Source organism: Lissotriton helveticus, chromosome 5_1, assembly GCF_964261635.1.
Source record: "Lissotriton helveticus chromosome 5_1, aLisHel1.1, whole genome shotgun sequence".
Lineage (NCBI taxonomy): Eukaryota > Metazoa > Chordata > Amphibia > Caudata > Salamandridae > Lissotriton > Lissotriton helveticus.
The window spans coordinates 887,321,546-887,338,050 of NC_136065.1; positions in this window are offsets into that span (position 1 = coordinate 887,321,546).

The following is a 16,505-nucleotide window of genomic DNA, read 5'->3' on the forward strand; positions in this document are numbered from 1 at the left end:
AAAGAAGTTTGCCTTTAAAAGACAAAAGAAAAGAATAGCTGAAGCAATAGAAGAGGAGCACAGGCGCTCGCAGAAGAGGGTTGGTTACAGTGAAGTGAGGAAGGTTATAGAAAGAGATAAGGAGGGATCTTAGAGTAAATTGTAATAACCCATTTAATTGCAGCTACTCTGAGATGAATCAAAAGAAGACCCACGGGTTAGAAGAGAGAAGACACCGAGGGGTTCCAAGTAGCCGAAGAAGACGGGCGAAGTCTCTTCTCTGTCCAATTCCCCTTTCCCCGTGGCCGTCCACTTGGCCACGCCCTTAGTGAATAGCGTGGGCTGGGGGGATAGTCGCAGAGAATTGGGTAAATAGGCAACATTCTGCTCCTGCGCAAGAAGACTGGAATTGTGAAGCTTCTCTGACATAGCCATACGCGTGTGGAGCGTACCCCACTGGTGCGTGCATGTGTACGGGTCGTCTCACTGTTACATTGTAGCCATACGCGTGCGGAGTGTACCCCACTGGTGCGTACATGTGTACGGGTCGCATCACTATTGCATTGTAGCCATACGCGTGCCAAGCCTACCCCACTGGTGCGTGCGTGTGTACGGGTCGTCTCACTATCGAAAACTGGCGTTTGTAACGAATCACGCATCGTACTTGTGTGTGGATCCCTGGAAATACATAGGGAACACCTACGGGACGAGTAGAATGCCCAGAATGCAGGCTAGTTGTCAAGGAAACAGAGATTTGAGTGTGCTACAGGTGTTCTGCAAAATTCAGTTGGGCAAAACTATACAATGTTGCAATGTTTGTTGTGTAGCTAGAGCTCAAATTTTAAACCATGCAAATGTGTGTCAGGGCCTTATGTGGAATGGGATTGGATGAAACATAGGATGCAAAGTAATCTGCCCTATCACACTGTCTTCCTGAGACTGACAGCCCCTCCGCAGCACAGATTTAAGGCTGCATGTGGCTGTGAGAGGGCACTTGCCTGCACAACATTGGAGTGGACAACACTGCTGCTGTCTCTGCATTCCCTGGACCCTGATTTTGCTGAGCATGGAGAGGGCACCTGCATTCAGTGAGGAGGAGAACTAGGCCCTGCTGGATGCCCTCCTACCTAACTACAGCAAGCTGTATGGGGAACCAGGGGATCAGGTGAGTGATGAATGTGTGAGTGTCACTACAGCCATTATGTATTTATGGGACAGAGAGATGCAATGTACTTTGGAGTGAGTACCTGGTGTGCACATTAAGGTATCTACCATGCAGTGAATGATGTAGCTAAATAGTGTTTACTGCTTACCGGCATTGTGCTAAGTGCATTCCCTAGAGCATGTGTGGTCTGCTGAGAGTTCTTAGGTGTAGTGGGATATGTGACAGCATGTCACGTGCTGTCCACCACCCTGCAATAGCATATCTTGTTCAGTGTTAGCCATGCTCAGTGAGTGGTTTGCACCCCTTAAGGCATCTGTTGCCTTTCAAAGGCATGGAGTGCATTGGTGTTTGCTCACAGGCCACATTCACATGGACAATGATGCAAGTCCTGTCAGCATCCTCTGCCCTGTTGTAATCGTCAATGTGATGAAAGTGTGTGTCTTTGGGACATGAAGCAGGTGTACTGATGTTGTTTCACTTTGTCTTCCTCACAGGTATCTGCCTATGAGAAGGGAAGATCTGGCTGGACATAGCCAGGGCTGTCAGGGATGTCAGGTCTGAGGAGGGCCCTCACCGCAAGATCCGGAACATCCGCAAGAGGTGGCAGGACACCCGGTGCTGGACCCGCCGTATCACCCGGGTACAGCTGAAGCTTGAAGCTCCTCGCCGGCATGGCGACACATGTCACCTCACCCCCACCCTGCTCCGGGTCCTGGCCGTGGTTTTCCCTGACCTCCATAGGCAGTTGCAGGAGGGACAGCAGCAAGGAGGGGGTAGGTACATCTCTGTTTGTTGTCATGTGTGTCACATGCTACCTGCAGTGTTCCGAAGCCTGGTAACACTCCCACAGTTGGGGCGGTCTGGTCAGACAGGCACTTTATGCATTGTCATTGCAATGCCCCATATTCAGCAGATGCTCCTTTACATCCCTTCTCCACCTCCACATTTGTCCCCTGCTTTGGGTATTTCATTTTTGAGCATGTCCTCCTAGGGTGCAATGTATTAGTATGCATATTGCTTAGCACATCATCATGTTGGAGGGGGTCTGTGACACTTGTTGGTACCTTAACTATTACACGACTTGTGCACTGTGGTTGCCCTTCATGATATTTTGGCACTGATCATGAGTCTCAACATGGAGTTCTGCACGGGTCTGCCTCAGTGGCCTTTGTCCCTGGTATGCTTTGTATATCACATGTGTTAGCTACATGTGCACACTGTCCATGTATACAAAATTTGGCTTGTGCATGCTCACACTGGGCACTGCGTGTGTGCATAATCACAAGAAATTTTGCAGGTTGTTTGGGACTAATATTGATGGGCAGCCACACATTGTGACCTTGGCTTAGTTAATATAGCTGCCCAGTTATTGAGACCCAGATTCTGAGTTTTCACTACTTGAGCTGTATCACTCACATTGACGGAGTATTTGGGTTGTTGTGCATGGGAGATGTGATGGGCCTGCCTGTTTATCTTTGTCAGTGGTGTGCTGTGTATGTTATTTCTGATGTGAACTTGTCACTATGCACTTAGCCTGTGCTGCTGGAAAATGCAGTCATTGTAGGATTTGCAGGCGATGTTATTGGCTCACAGAGATGATTGTTCCACATCGATTTATGCTACATGTATGGGTTGGTGGTGCAACGCAGTTTTGTCTTGGTGTCCACACTACTGTATTCACATTTCCCATGTGGTTGCAGATGTGTCAAGAATGCATCAATGTTTTTCACATTCACAATTGTAGGCACATTAGCTTTGTCTTTTTATGGATTTTGTACATGTGTCAATAAATCAAAAATGGACTAGCTAAATAATCAAAAGAAAATAAATTGTTTTAATTTATCAAGGACTCAAGTATGCTTTGTCAACGGTTCGTGGCACCTGGTAGGTGTGCTCATAAAGCCCTCACCCACCAACCTAGTTGGTGGCATGCTTCATCATCGGGCCCACCCAGTGACACCTAGCGTGTCCCGGGTGTGCTTCGACGCCTGAAGACAGCGGAGCAGGTATGTCGCTGTGTGTGCGGTGAAGACTGTTATGGATTGTGAATTTAAAACGGCTTGGCGGTGATCCCAGTGCCCGAGGGCAAATACACTTTATTAGCTGGGTCACCGTCAGCGGTTAAAAATAAGGCTATCGGATGTTAGAGGCGAGTTACGACCTCCCACATCCTGGGATGTGTCAACATGTTTCAGCCAGTGCCTTATTACTATGCTGGCTTTCTTCAGGACGGGTAAAAAAGGTGTGTGCAATTAAAAACTAGTGGGTGTATATCCAGACTATGTGTATACACGCCCTAAAGTGTTTTTCTATGTGTGAGTGGGGAATTCCCATCTCAAGAAAACACCTATACATATAACATATAGGACAAGGACAAAACATACATGGAAAAAGGTTAGAGTCACTTGGCTGTATAGTACATATACAGTTGGTTGCCGGCTCTATAGCGGTGTAGGTGCTGGCTATGAGCGGCTAGGGTGTAATGGCACTGGTGGTACCATTAGGGTGGGATTCGCACTTGATTACGGTAGTGGGGTGGCTAAAACACGAATTGTACAAAGTTGGTGCACAGTGGTACAAGAGGAAAACATAAGAGTTCAATCTTACGCTAGTTTGTCAAAAGTGCTACTTCATGGTTTGAGAAGTGGCATAGGTTGACCCTGTGGAATAAAAACATGGGTTTTGCCACAGTTTTTGAGAGAGAGAGAGACCTGTAGGGGAGAAAGACGCTTACCAGAGATGAAGAACCGTCATAGTACTCACTGAGTTCTTGGTCAGAGCCTGCCGTGGACCTGTACTGCCTCCTTCGCTGCACCGGTAGCGAATGGCCATGGGAGCGAGCTTTTTATACTGCAAGCAGATTGTTAAATTGTTGGCACCTGTGTTTTCCGAGGAAAGGGTGAAAAGACTCGGGCTGCCGGGTCAGTGCGCTCGCAAGCGCTAGTCATGGTTGCAGTGACGGTCTGCGCATGCGCGTTGTAGTGCGCTGTTACCGCGCATGCGCAGTAGGGTGCTAGTTCTGCGCATGTGCACGAGTGAAAGAGCAGGTACTACTCGCTCGCGCATGCGCGGTCAAGGCGGCGCGATTAGTAGCCATCAGGTGCTATTGTTAACGACGAGATGGGGCAATAGGAAGCAGTTAATAATAAAATTATTAAAACAAACGCATGCCTCATTGTAGCTGGGCAATGGTCTTGTTAGAGTGCATGTTTCATAGCGACCAGGCGATGGTCTGTGGAAGGCTGGCACTGTTGGGGAGGTGGGGGGGGGGTTTTAATGTCCTGATCAGGTGTGGGACAATGAATTCCACGGGATGGCATCATTGAGCCCATTGGTCGATGTTGACAGACGGTATATCCATCTTTGTTCTTTGCCTAGAAGTCTTTTGTCATTTTCAGTGGCACTTTCCGGGATCTGCTCGATTATTGTCCAGTTAAAGTCATTCGGTGTGTGACTTTGAGTGATGAAATGGTTCGTAAGTTTGCTTACGTTTTTCTTGCATCGGATCGTGCTTCGGTGCTCAGTAATTCTGGTCTTGATCTTTCGGGTGGTCATCCCCACATAACGGAGGCCACATGTGCATGTCAGGAGGTACACCACGTTGCGTGAGTTGCAGTTGGTGTGACTTTGTTGCGTCCATATTTTGTTGGGTTCCAGGTGGAGCGTTCTGGTATGTGTGGTCAGATGGCACACACTGCAATCGTTGCAAGGGTAGTGTCCAACCACCTTCGGAAGGCCCCAAGCATTCAAGATGGTATTTGCTGGTTGCTTGTGAGGTAGTCTAGGTCTGGTGCTCACCAGCTGGTCCTTGAGGTTTTTGTTCCTTTTGTAAGCGAATCTGGGTGTTTCCCAGTTCCTCTGTCCAGAGTTGATGATTCTCCAATGTTTTTTTATGATTTTGGTCACTTCATTGGAGGCCGTGTTGTAGGTGGTGACGCAAGTGATCGGTTGTTCTTGGTCATCCTTCACGTGGTTCTCCAGAAGGGCATCCCGGTTTTGGTTTCTCGCCCTTTTCTGGGTTTTGTGAATGATGGTTTTGGGGTATCCGCGGTTTTCAAGTTTGGTAGCTAATTCAGCAGATTGTGCTTTGTAGTCATTTACATTGGTGCAGTTCCTTCGGATGCGGAGGAACTGTCCGAATGGTAGGTTTTCTCTCAAGGGCCGGGGGTGAAAGCTGTTGTAGTGCAACAAAGAGTTCCTGGCCGTAGGTTTATAGTAAGTCGTCGTGGTTAGCGTTCCATCTTTTGCCCTGATGTCTAGGTCCAGGAAGGGCAATGCTTCGTTACTGGCGGAGCTAGTAAACTTCAAGTATTGATCCCTGGTGTTGAGCCATGTCAAGAAGTTGTCCAGGTCAAGTTGTGAGCCTTGCCAGATGACCAGGATATCGTCAATGTACCTGTGCCATTTCAGGATATGGTGACTGAAGGGGTTACTGGTTGTGGCGATGTGGGAGCACTCAAAGTGGTGTACATAAAGTCCTGCTACGCTTGGAGCAAAGACGCTGCCCATGGACGTGCCATTAGTTTGCAGGTAGAAGTCGTCTTCGTACTCGAAGAAGTTTTGCTTGAGGGCCAGGGTGGCACATGCCAGTATGAAGTCCCTGGGGGTGTGGTAGGGCCAAGGGGATGCCATTAGGACATCATGGAGGACCTTCAGGGTGGCGTCCTGAGGCAGGCTGGTGTATAGACTCTCCACATCTAGTCCCACCAGGAGTTGGGTGTCGGGGTCGAAGTCCATCTTGTCAATGACCTGTAACAGGTGCTTGGTGTCTTTTATATATGTTGGAGTTCGTTGCACCAGGGGGTTGAGGAAGAAGTCGCAATAACGTGACAGCGGTTCCAGGAGGGAGTTGATGCCTGACACGATTGGTCTACCCGGAGGTGGTAGTTGACCCTTGTGTACCTTGGGTACTGTGTAAAAGTAGGGTGTCTTCGTGTGTTCAGGGCATAGGTATTCGGCTTCCTGTTTCGAGATATGTTCTGCGTCTGCTGCCCTTTTGACCAGATTGTGAATACTCGTCCGTAGTTCATTGGATGGGTCCTGTTCCAACCTGCGATAATTCCTCTTATCGCTAAGGAGTCTCCGACATTCCATGTCATAATCCGTTTTGTCCTGCAGGACAATGCCTCCCCCTTTGTCTGCAGGTTTAATTACAAGGGTAGCGATGTTTTGTAGGCGTTGTATAGTTTGACTTCGAAAGACTTCGAAAAATCTCATACAGAGAACGAACAACCTCAAGAAAACCCAAACATCACCGGCCTACGGCCCAAGTCCACTTTCGTACCCCCCCCTTCCACTATCCCCCCAGAGATTACAACATTCGAACAAGCGGTGTATCATGATATTGAACACCTAAGCCCCTCCAATCATTTTAACAACTTGTCATGGACTGACCGACAAACTATACAACGCCTACAAAACATCGCTACCCTTGTAATTAAACCTGCAGACAAAGGGGGAGGCATTGTCCTGCAGGACAAAACGGATTATGACATGGAATGTCGGAGACTCCTTAGCGATAAGAGGAATTATCGCAGGTTGGAACAGGACCCATCCAATGAACTACGGACGAGTATTCACAATCTGGTCAAAAGGGCAGCAGACGCAGAACATATCTCGAAACAGGAAGCCGAATACCTATGCCCTGAACACACGAAGACACCCTACTTTTACACAGTACCCAAGGTACACAAGGGTCAACTACCACCTCCGGGTAGACCAATCGTGTCAGGCATCAACTCCCTCCTGGAACCGCTGTCACGTTATTGCGACTTCTTCCTCAACCCCCTGGTGCAACGAACTCCAACATATATAAAAGACACCAAGCACCTGTTACAGGTCATTGACAAGATGGACTTCGACCCCGACACCCAACTCCTGGTGGGACTAGATGTGGAGAGTCTATACACCAGCCTGCCTCAGGACGCCACCCTGAAGGTCCTCCATGATGTCCTAATGGCATCCCCTTGGCCCTACCACACCCCCAGGGACTTCATACTGGCATGTGCCACCCTGGCCCTCAAGCAAAACTTCTTCGAGTACGAAGGCGACTTCTACCTGCAAACTAATGGCACGTCCATGGGCAGCGTCTTTGCTCCAAGCGTAGCAGGACTTTATGTACACCACTTTGAGTGCTCCCACATCGCCACAACCAGTAACCCCTTCAGTCACCATATCCTGAAATGGCACAGGTACATTGACGATATCCTGGTCATCTGGCAAGGCTCACAACTTGACCTGGACAACTTCTTGACATGGCTCAACACCAGGGATCAATACTTGAAGTTTACTAGCTCCGCCAGTAACGAAGCATTGCCCTTCCTGGACCTAGACATCAGGGCAAAAGATGGAACCCTAACCACGACGACTTACTATAAACCTACGGCCAGGAACTCTTTGTTGCACTACAACAGCTTTCACCCCCGGCCCTTGAGAGAAAACCTACCATTCGGACAGTTCCTCCGCATCCGAAGGAACTGCACCAATGTAAATGACTACAAAGCACAATCTGCTGAATTAGCTACCAAACTTGAAAACCGCGGATACCCCAAAACCATCATTCACAAAACCCAGAAAAGGGCGAGAAACCAAAACCGGGATGCCCTTCTGGAGAACCACGTGAAGGATGACCAAGAACAACCGATCACTTGCGTCACCACCTACAACACGGCCTCCAATGAAGTGACCAAAATCATAAAAAAACATTGGAGAATCATCAACTCTGGACAGAGGAACTGGGAAACACCCAGATTCGCTTACAAAAGGAACAAAAACCTCAAGGACCAGCTGGTGAGCACCAGACCTAGACTACCTCACAAGCAACCAGCAAATACCATCTTGAATGCTTGGGGCCTTCCGAAGGTGGTTGGACACTACCCTTGCAACGATTGCAGTGTGTGCCATCTGACCACACATACCAGAACGCTCCACCTGGAACCCAACAAAATATGGACGCAACAAAGTCACACCAACTGCAACTCACGCAACGTGGTGTACCTCCTGACATGCACATGTGGCCTCCGTTATGTGGGGATGACCACCCGAAAGATCAAGACCAGAATTACTGAGCACCGAAGCACGATCCGATGCAAGAAAAACGTAAGCAAACTTACGAACCATTTCATCACTCAAAGTCACACACCGAATGACTTTAACTGGACAATAATCGAGCAGATCCCGGAAAGTGCCACTGAAAATGACAAAAGACTTCTAGGCAAAGAACAAAGATGGATATACCGTCTGTCAACATCGACCAATGGGCTCAATGATGCCATCCCGTGGAATTCATTGTCCCACACGTGATCAGGACATTAAACCCCCCCCCCCCCCCCCCCACCTCCCCAACAGTGCAAGCCTTCCACAGACCATCGCCTGGTCGCTATGAAACATGCACTCTAACAAGACCATTGCCCAGCTACAATGAGGCATGCGTTTGTTTTAATAATTTTATTATTAACTGCTTCCTATTGCCCCATCTCGTCGTTAACAATAGCACCTGATGGCTACTAATCGCGCCGCCTTGACCGCGCATGCGCGAGCGAGTAGTACCTGCTCTTTCACTCGTGCACATGCGCAGAACTAGCACCCTACTGCGCATGCGCGGTAACAGCGCACTACAACGCGCATGCGCAGACCGTCACTGCAACCATGACTAGCGCTTGCGAGCGCACTGACCCGGCAGCCCGAGTCTTTTCACCCTTTCCTCGGAAAACACAGGTGCCAACAATTTAACAATCTGCTTGCAGTATAAAAAGCTCGCTCCCATGGCCATTCGCTACCGGTGCAGCGAAGGAGGCAGTACAGGTCCACGGCAGGCTCTGACCAAGAACTCAGTGAGTACTATGACGGTTCTTCATCTCTGGTAAGCGTCTTTCTCCCCTACAGGTCTCTCTCTCTCTCAAAAACTGTGGCAAAACCCATGTTTTTATTCCACAGGGTCAACCTATGCCACTTCTCAAACCATGAAGTAGCACTTTTGACAAACTAGCGTAAGATTGAACTCTTATGTTTTCCTCTTGTACCACTGTGCACCAACTTTGTACAATTCGTGTTTTAGCCACCCCACTACCGTAATCAAGTGCGAATCCCACCCTAATGGTACCACCAGTGCCATTACACCCTAGCCGCTCATAGCCAGCACCTACACCGCTATAGAGCCGGCAACCAACTGTATATGTACTATACAGCCAAGTGACTCTAACCTTTTTCCATGTATGTTTTGTCCTTGTCCTATATGTTATATGTATAGGTGTTTTCTTGAGATGGGAATTCCCCACTCACACATAGAAAAACACTTTAGGGCGTGTATACACATAGTCTGGATATACACCCACTAGTTTTTAATTGCACACACCTTTTTTACCCGTCCTGAAGAAAGCCAGCATAGTAATAAGGCATTGGCTGAAACATGTTGACACATCCCAGGATGTGGGAGGTCGTAACTCGCCTCTAACATCCGATAGCCTTATTTTTAACCGCTGACGGTGACCCAGCTAATAAAGTGTATTTGCCCTCGGGCACTGGGATCACCGCCAAGCCGTTTTAAATTCACAATCCATAACAGTCTTCACCGCACACACAGCGACATACCTGCTCCGCTGTCTTCAGGCGTCGAAGCACACCCGGGACACGCTAGGTGTCACTGGGTGGGCCCGATGATGAAGCATGCCACCAACTAGGTTGGTGGGTGAGGGCTTTATGAGCACACCTACCAGGTGCCACGAACCGTTGACAAAGCATACTTGAGTCCTTGATAAATTAAAACAATTTATTTTCTTTTGATTATTTAGCTAGTCCATTTTTGATTTATTGACATATAATTCGGGGGATAAGGACTAGCTTTCTGGTCCTCTCTCTCCATCTTGATACACGCATTTTGTACATGTGTGCCACTTCACTTGACAGCCAGTGTGTGTAATGTGCTACCAACTGTATGGTCTGGGGAGAGATGCCCCTGTGAGGAGTGTCACTAAAGTGTCTGGTGATGGAGGGAGCATCTGTACCAATCATATACTCACACCCAGTCAACAGGTCAGGGTTTTATCCATCACCTCTCTGTTGCACACTCTGCCCCCAAGTTCAAACAAGGTCATGTGCAAATCTGTCTGTCCATGTGCCTCATGGGAACAGTCTAGCCATAATTGTCAACCCATGCCTTCCCTGGACTGGTAACAAGGTTCCTGGAACCACTTTCTGGCATTACAGACGTCTTCGGCCATGCTTGTTTGTATACACATCTGTGTTTCACACAAGCCTGGCTGTAGACAGCTGTGATGCCAGTTAGAGGTGATGAAAAACTTGTTTCAGGTCCAGGGATGGCATCACATGGCAGTCCGGGCAGGACTTTTCCCATGTGGCACAGGGTCTAACAGATTTTAACATGACCATGTCTGGACTTGGGTGGCAGAGTGGGCAACTGAACGGTGATTGATCAACACCTATCCTGTTGACAGGCAGTGGCTCATCATTGTGACTGTCATCCTAGTTGTGGCCTGGTCTGTTACTTGTATCTTTGTATACAATGAGCGTTGTGTTTATTACAATTGCGCATTACTAGACTTATATATGTGCAGAGTTATGTGGCATGTGACTCATGATGCATGCCATGATTAGAAATGTCCCCAAATGATTTGTTGCTGATATGTCTGATGTGTACAGGTGACTGATATATTTTTCATTTTCTCGTTGGAAACAGCATCATCACCACAGCCTGGAGGAGACACAGGCACGGACCAGACAGAGGGACCCAGCAACAGTGCCACCAGCTTTGAGGAGTCGGAGGGAGGCAGTGGCACAGAGGGTGAGGGGAGTCAGGCGGCCGGACCTCATGAGCACGACACCTCATACCATGCGGACGGCTCGGATTCAGACTCCCAGGAGGAGTGGGAATATGCAGCTATGCCATCTACAACAACTGTGCCTGTCCCCTCCTCCTCCAGACCCATCTCCACCCTCCCAGTTGTTAGGATCCCTAGGGTCTGTGCTACCCCCGTGTCTCCTTTGTCCCCGGCACCGCAGCCCCTGCCCCTGTCTCCCCTGCTGCCCTCAGTGCTGAAGCTGTGGACCTGCTCCGGCAGATCCAAGTTGGTCAGACGTCAATGCTGACTGTCCTCCATGGCCAAACACACATCATGACACAGTTGTCGTCATACATGGAGGGCATGTCAGCAGCCATGTCTGGGCAAAGTCGGAGTTTGGCAGCCATAGAGTCTTCACTGACGGCAGCACTGTCCATCCTGCATCGTCAGCCCCCCTCCTTCAGACCCATCCACATCACCCTCTCCCATACCTGTCCAACGTACACGCAGACGCCACAGGTCAGACACCACAACAGACACACCCAGCACACCCACACCGCAGTCAAAACGCAAATCTCGACGCATCCAATCTCAAGGGGATGTAGGCACACCCACAGGGAGAGGGGACAGACGTCACACACGCATCCACAGACATACAACACCTGACTCACAGCCCTCTACCTCCACCCCCATTGTGTCCCCGGGTTAGGTAGTAGTTTGTCAGAACTGGCAGCAGTGTGCAGCGCAGAATATTTGTCATCCTTTTGCGCTGCACTGGCCACTGTGGAGGAATCCACCCCACCTGCACCCACTACACCTGCCCTTCCCTCTCCTGTCCCTGCGGTGCCGGACCCTGACTCCGATGATGCCCCCAATGTGTCTACAGACATCTGAACTCCATTTGCAGGCAAGTTTGGGTGTGTCAACATCCACAATGCCACCACTGTTGGGGACATTTATTTGGACTGGCCATTGGCCTTTTGTTAGCCTGGACTCATTACGTTCGTATTTTTGATTGTTGCCGGGCTGAATAAAGCTTTTCATTTTTCATTCAGAACTTTTGCTTTTCAGGAAATTACTTTAGCTGCTGTGTGCCTACGAGTTGGTGTAATGGTCATTTTTGGTTATTGTAACATATGTCTATTTCCTGATGGTAATGAGGTGGACCATGGTATGTTTGTGCTATCCCAATGTTGCAGCATAATATCTAGATTGGTGTGCGTGCAGTTAGCATGCAGACATTGTCCCAAAGAGTGTCCCTTCCTCAGTGACACATATGATCTTCACTACGGACAGTTACACAATTGTTGTAATGACGGTTGTGTTGCTTCCCTATAGATTTGTAGCTTCCCTTCGGCAATGCCATGCCTGCTCACAAATCAATTCAGATAATTGGTCAGTGCCATCCATGCTACTCACTGTGCTTGGGGTTGAAGTATGTAGTAATGCCTTCAGAGAGACCATCATACTTTATCACACTATGCATGACAATGTTATCAGCCTTGACGTTATGATTCAGATTGTAAATTTTTTACATTTGGACACACAAAATACATGTTGGTTCTTTGTATCTAGCGGATTACTACCCTGTTACATCCATGAGGGAGTACATGTTGCACCACCTGGACATTGACATCATGTCCGGGATGTACATGACACTTCATTAGTCCATTTGTGCTTCATTTCTTTGGTGGCCTGTTACATGACTACACACTATTGAGTCATGATGGAGGGGTGTGTGCCAGCAAACTAGACGGGTGGATATACATGTGGGATCTGACAATACACCCACATGTGGTGTGTCACCCAGTGTGTGACAGGATACCATTCTCCGTGGAGTAGGCCACTGCTGTGTGTGATGTGTTGATATGCAACTATCATGAGTGTTCCCAGTTAGGGATGTACACATACAGGCATGTACTTGCTGTATGATGTTGGACATGCACACCCCTATGACTGAACACTGCTGGGAGTCCTCTGCACCCACCCCCTATACTGTTGGGCACTGTTGGGCACTGCTGGGCATTGCTGGGAGTCCTCTGCACCCACCCCCTATACTGTTGGGCACTTCTGGGCACTGCTGGGAGTCCTCTGTACCCACCCCCTAAACTGTTGGGCACTGCTGTGCACTGCTGAGAGTCCTCTGCACCCACCCCCTATACTGTTGGGCACTGTTGGGCACTGATGGACATTGCTGGGAGTCCTAGGCACCCACCCCCTATACCCTTGGGCACTGTTGGGCACTGCTGAGAGCCCTCTGCACCCACCCCCTAAACTGTTGGGCACTGCTGGGCACTGCTGGTAGTCCTCTGTACCCACCCCCTTTACTGTTGGGCACTGCTGGGCACTGCTGGGAGTCCTCTACACCCACCCCCTTTACTGTTGGGCACTGCTGGGCACTGCTGGGAGTCCTCTACACCCACCCCCTATAATGTTAAGCACTGTTGGGCACTGATGGGCACTGCTGGGAGTCCTCTGAACCCACCCCCTAAACTGTTGGGCACTCCTGGGCACTGCTGGGAGTCCTCTGCACCCACCCCCTATACTGTTGGGCACTGATGGGCACTGCTGGGAGTCCTCTGCACCCACCCCCTATACTGTTGGGCACTGTTGGGCACTGATGGGCACTGCTCGGAGTCCTCTGCACCCACCCCCTTAACTGTTAGGCACTGATGGGCACTGATGGGCACTGCTGGAAGTCCTCTGCACCCACCCCCTAAACTGTTGGCACTGCTGGGCACTGATGGGCACTGCTGGGAGTCCTCTGCACCCACCCCCTAAACTGTTGGGCACTGCTGGGCACTGCTGGGAGTCCTCTGCACCCACCCCTATACTGTTGGGCACTGTTGGGCACTGCTGGGAGTCCTCTGCACCCACCCCCTATACTGCTGGGCACTGCTGGGCACTGATGGGAGTCCTCTGCACCCACCCTCTTAACTGTTGGGCACTGCTGGGCACTGAAGGGCGCTGCTGGGAGTCCTCTGCACCCACCCCCTAAACTGTTGGGCACTGCTGGGCACTGCTGGGAGTCCTCTGCACCCACCCCCTTTACTGTTGGGCACTGCTGGGCACTGCTGGGAGTTCTCTGCACCCAACCCCTAAACTGTTGGGCACTGCTGGGAGTCCTCTGCACTCACCCCCAAAACTGTTGGGCACTGTTGAGCGTCCTCTGCACCCACCCCCTATTCCCTTGGGCACTGTTGGGCACTTCTGAGAGTCCTCTGCACCCACCCCCTTTACTGTTGGGCACTGCTGGGCAGTGCTGGGAGTCCTCTGCACCCACCCCCTTTACTGTTGGGCACTACTGGGCACTGCTGGGCACTGCTGAGAGTCTTCTGCACCCACCCCCTTTACTGTTGGGCACTGCTGGGCACTGCTGGGAGTCCTATGCACCCACCCCCTTTACTGTTGGGCACTGCTGGGCAGTGCTGGGAATCCTCTGCACCCACCCCCTTTACTGTTGGGCACTGCTGAGCACTGCTGGGAGTCCTCTGCATCCACCCCCTTTACTGTTGGGCACTGCTGGGAGTCCTCTGCACCCACCCCCTATACTGTTGGGCACTGTTGGGCACTGATGGACACTGCTGGGATTCCTCTGCACCCACCCCTAACCTGTTGGGCACTGCTGGGAGTCGTCTGCACCCACCCCCTATACTGTTGGGCACTGATGGGCACTGCTGGGAGTCCTCTGCGCCCACCCCTTAACTGTTGGGCACTGCTGGGCACTGATGGGCACTGCTGGGAGTCCTCTGCACCCACCCCCTAAACTGTTGGGCACTGCTGGGCACTGATTGGCACTGCTGGGAGTCCTCTGCACCCACCCCCTTTACTGTTGGGCACTGCTGGGAGTCCTTTTCACCCACCCCCTAAACTGTTGGGCACTGATGGGAGTCCTCTGCACCAACCCCCTTGACTGTTGGCCACTGCTGGGCACTGATGGGCACTGCTGGGAGTCCTCTGCACCCAACCCCTTTACTGTTGGGCACTGCTGGGCACTCCTGGGCGTCCTCTGCACCCACCCCCTAAGCTGTTGGGCACTGCTGGGAGTCCTCTGCACCCACCCCCTTTACTGTTGGGCACTGTTGGGCAATGCTGTGCACTGCTGGGTGTCCTCTGCACCCACCCCCTATATCCTTAGGCACTGTTGGGCAATGCTGGGAGTCCTCTGCACCCACCCTCTTTACTGTTGGCCACTGCTGGGCACTGCTGGGAGTCCTCTGCACCCACCCCCTAAACTGTTGGGCACTGCTGGGCACTGCTGGGAGTCCTCTGCACCCACCCCCTATACTGTTGGGCACTGCTGGGCACTGATGGGCACTGCTGGGAGCCCTCTGCACCCACCCCCTAAACTGTTGGGCACTGCTGGGTACTGCTGGGAGTCCTCAGCACCCACCCCCTAAACTGTTGGGCACTGCTGGGCACTGCTGGGAGTCCTCTGCACCCACCCCCTAAACTGTTGGCACTGCTGGGCACTGATGGGCACTGCTGGGAGTCCTCTGCACCCACCCTCTAAACTGTTGGGCACTGCTGGGCACTACTGGGAGTCCTCTGCACCCATCCCTATACTGTTGGGCACTGATGGGCACTGCAGGGAGTCCTCTGCACCCACCCCCTACACTGTTGGGCACTGCTGGGCACTGATGGGAGTCCTCTGCACCCACCCTCTTAACTGTTGGGCACTGCTGGGCACTGAAGGGCGCTGCTGGGAGTCCTCTTCACCCACCCCCTAAACTGTTGGGCACTGCTGGGCACTGCTGGGAGTCCTCTGCACCCACCCCCTTTACTGTTGGGCACTGCTGGGCACTGCTGGGAGTTCTCTGCACCCACCCCCTAAACTGTTGGGCACTGCTGGGAGTCCTCTGCACTCACCCCCAAAACTGTTGGGCACTGTTGAGCGTCCTCTGCACCCACCCCCTATTCCCTTGGTCACGGTTGGGCACTGCTGGGAGTCCTCTGCACCCACCCCCTTTACTGTTGGGCACTGCTGGGCACTGCTGGGCACTGCTGGGCAGTGCTGGGAGTCCTCTGCACCCACCCCCTTTACTGTTGGGCACTACTGGGCACTGCTGGGCACTGCTGGGAATCCTCTGCACCCACCCCCTTTACTGTTGGGCACTGCTGAGCACTGCTGGGAGTCCTCTGCATCCACCCCCTTTACTGTTGGGCACTGCTGGGAGTCCTCTGCACCCACCCCCTATACTGTTGAGCACTGTTGGGCACTGATGGACACTGCTGGGATTCCTCTGCACCCACCCCTAAACTGTTGGGCACTGCTGGGAGTCGTCTGCACCCACCCCCTATACTGTTGGGCACTGATGGGCACTGCTGGGAGTCCTCTGCGCCCACCCCCTTAACTGTTGGGCACTGCTGGGCACTGATGGGCACTGCTGGGAGTCCTCTGCACCCACCCCCTAAACTGTTGGGCACTGCTGGGCACTGATTGGCACTGCTGGGAGTCCTCTGCACCCACCCCCTTTACTGTTGGGCACTGCTGGGAGTCCTTTTCACCCACCCCCTAAACTGTTGGGCACTGATGGGAGTCCTCTGCACCAACCCCCTTAACT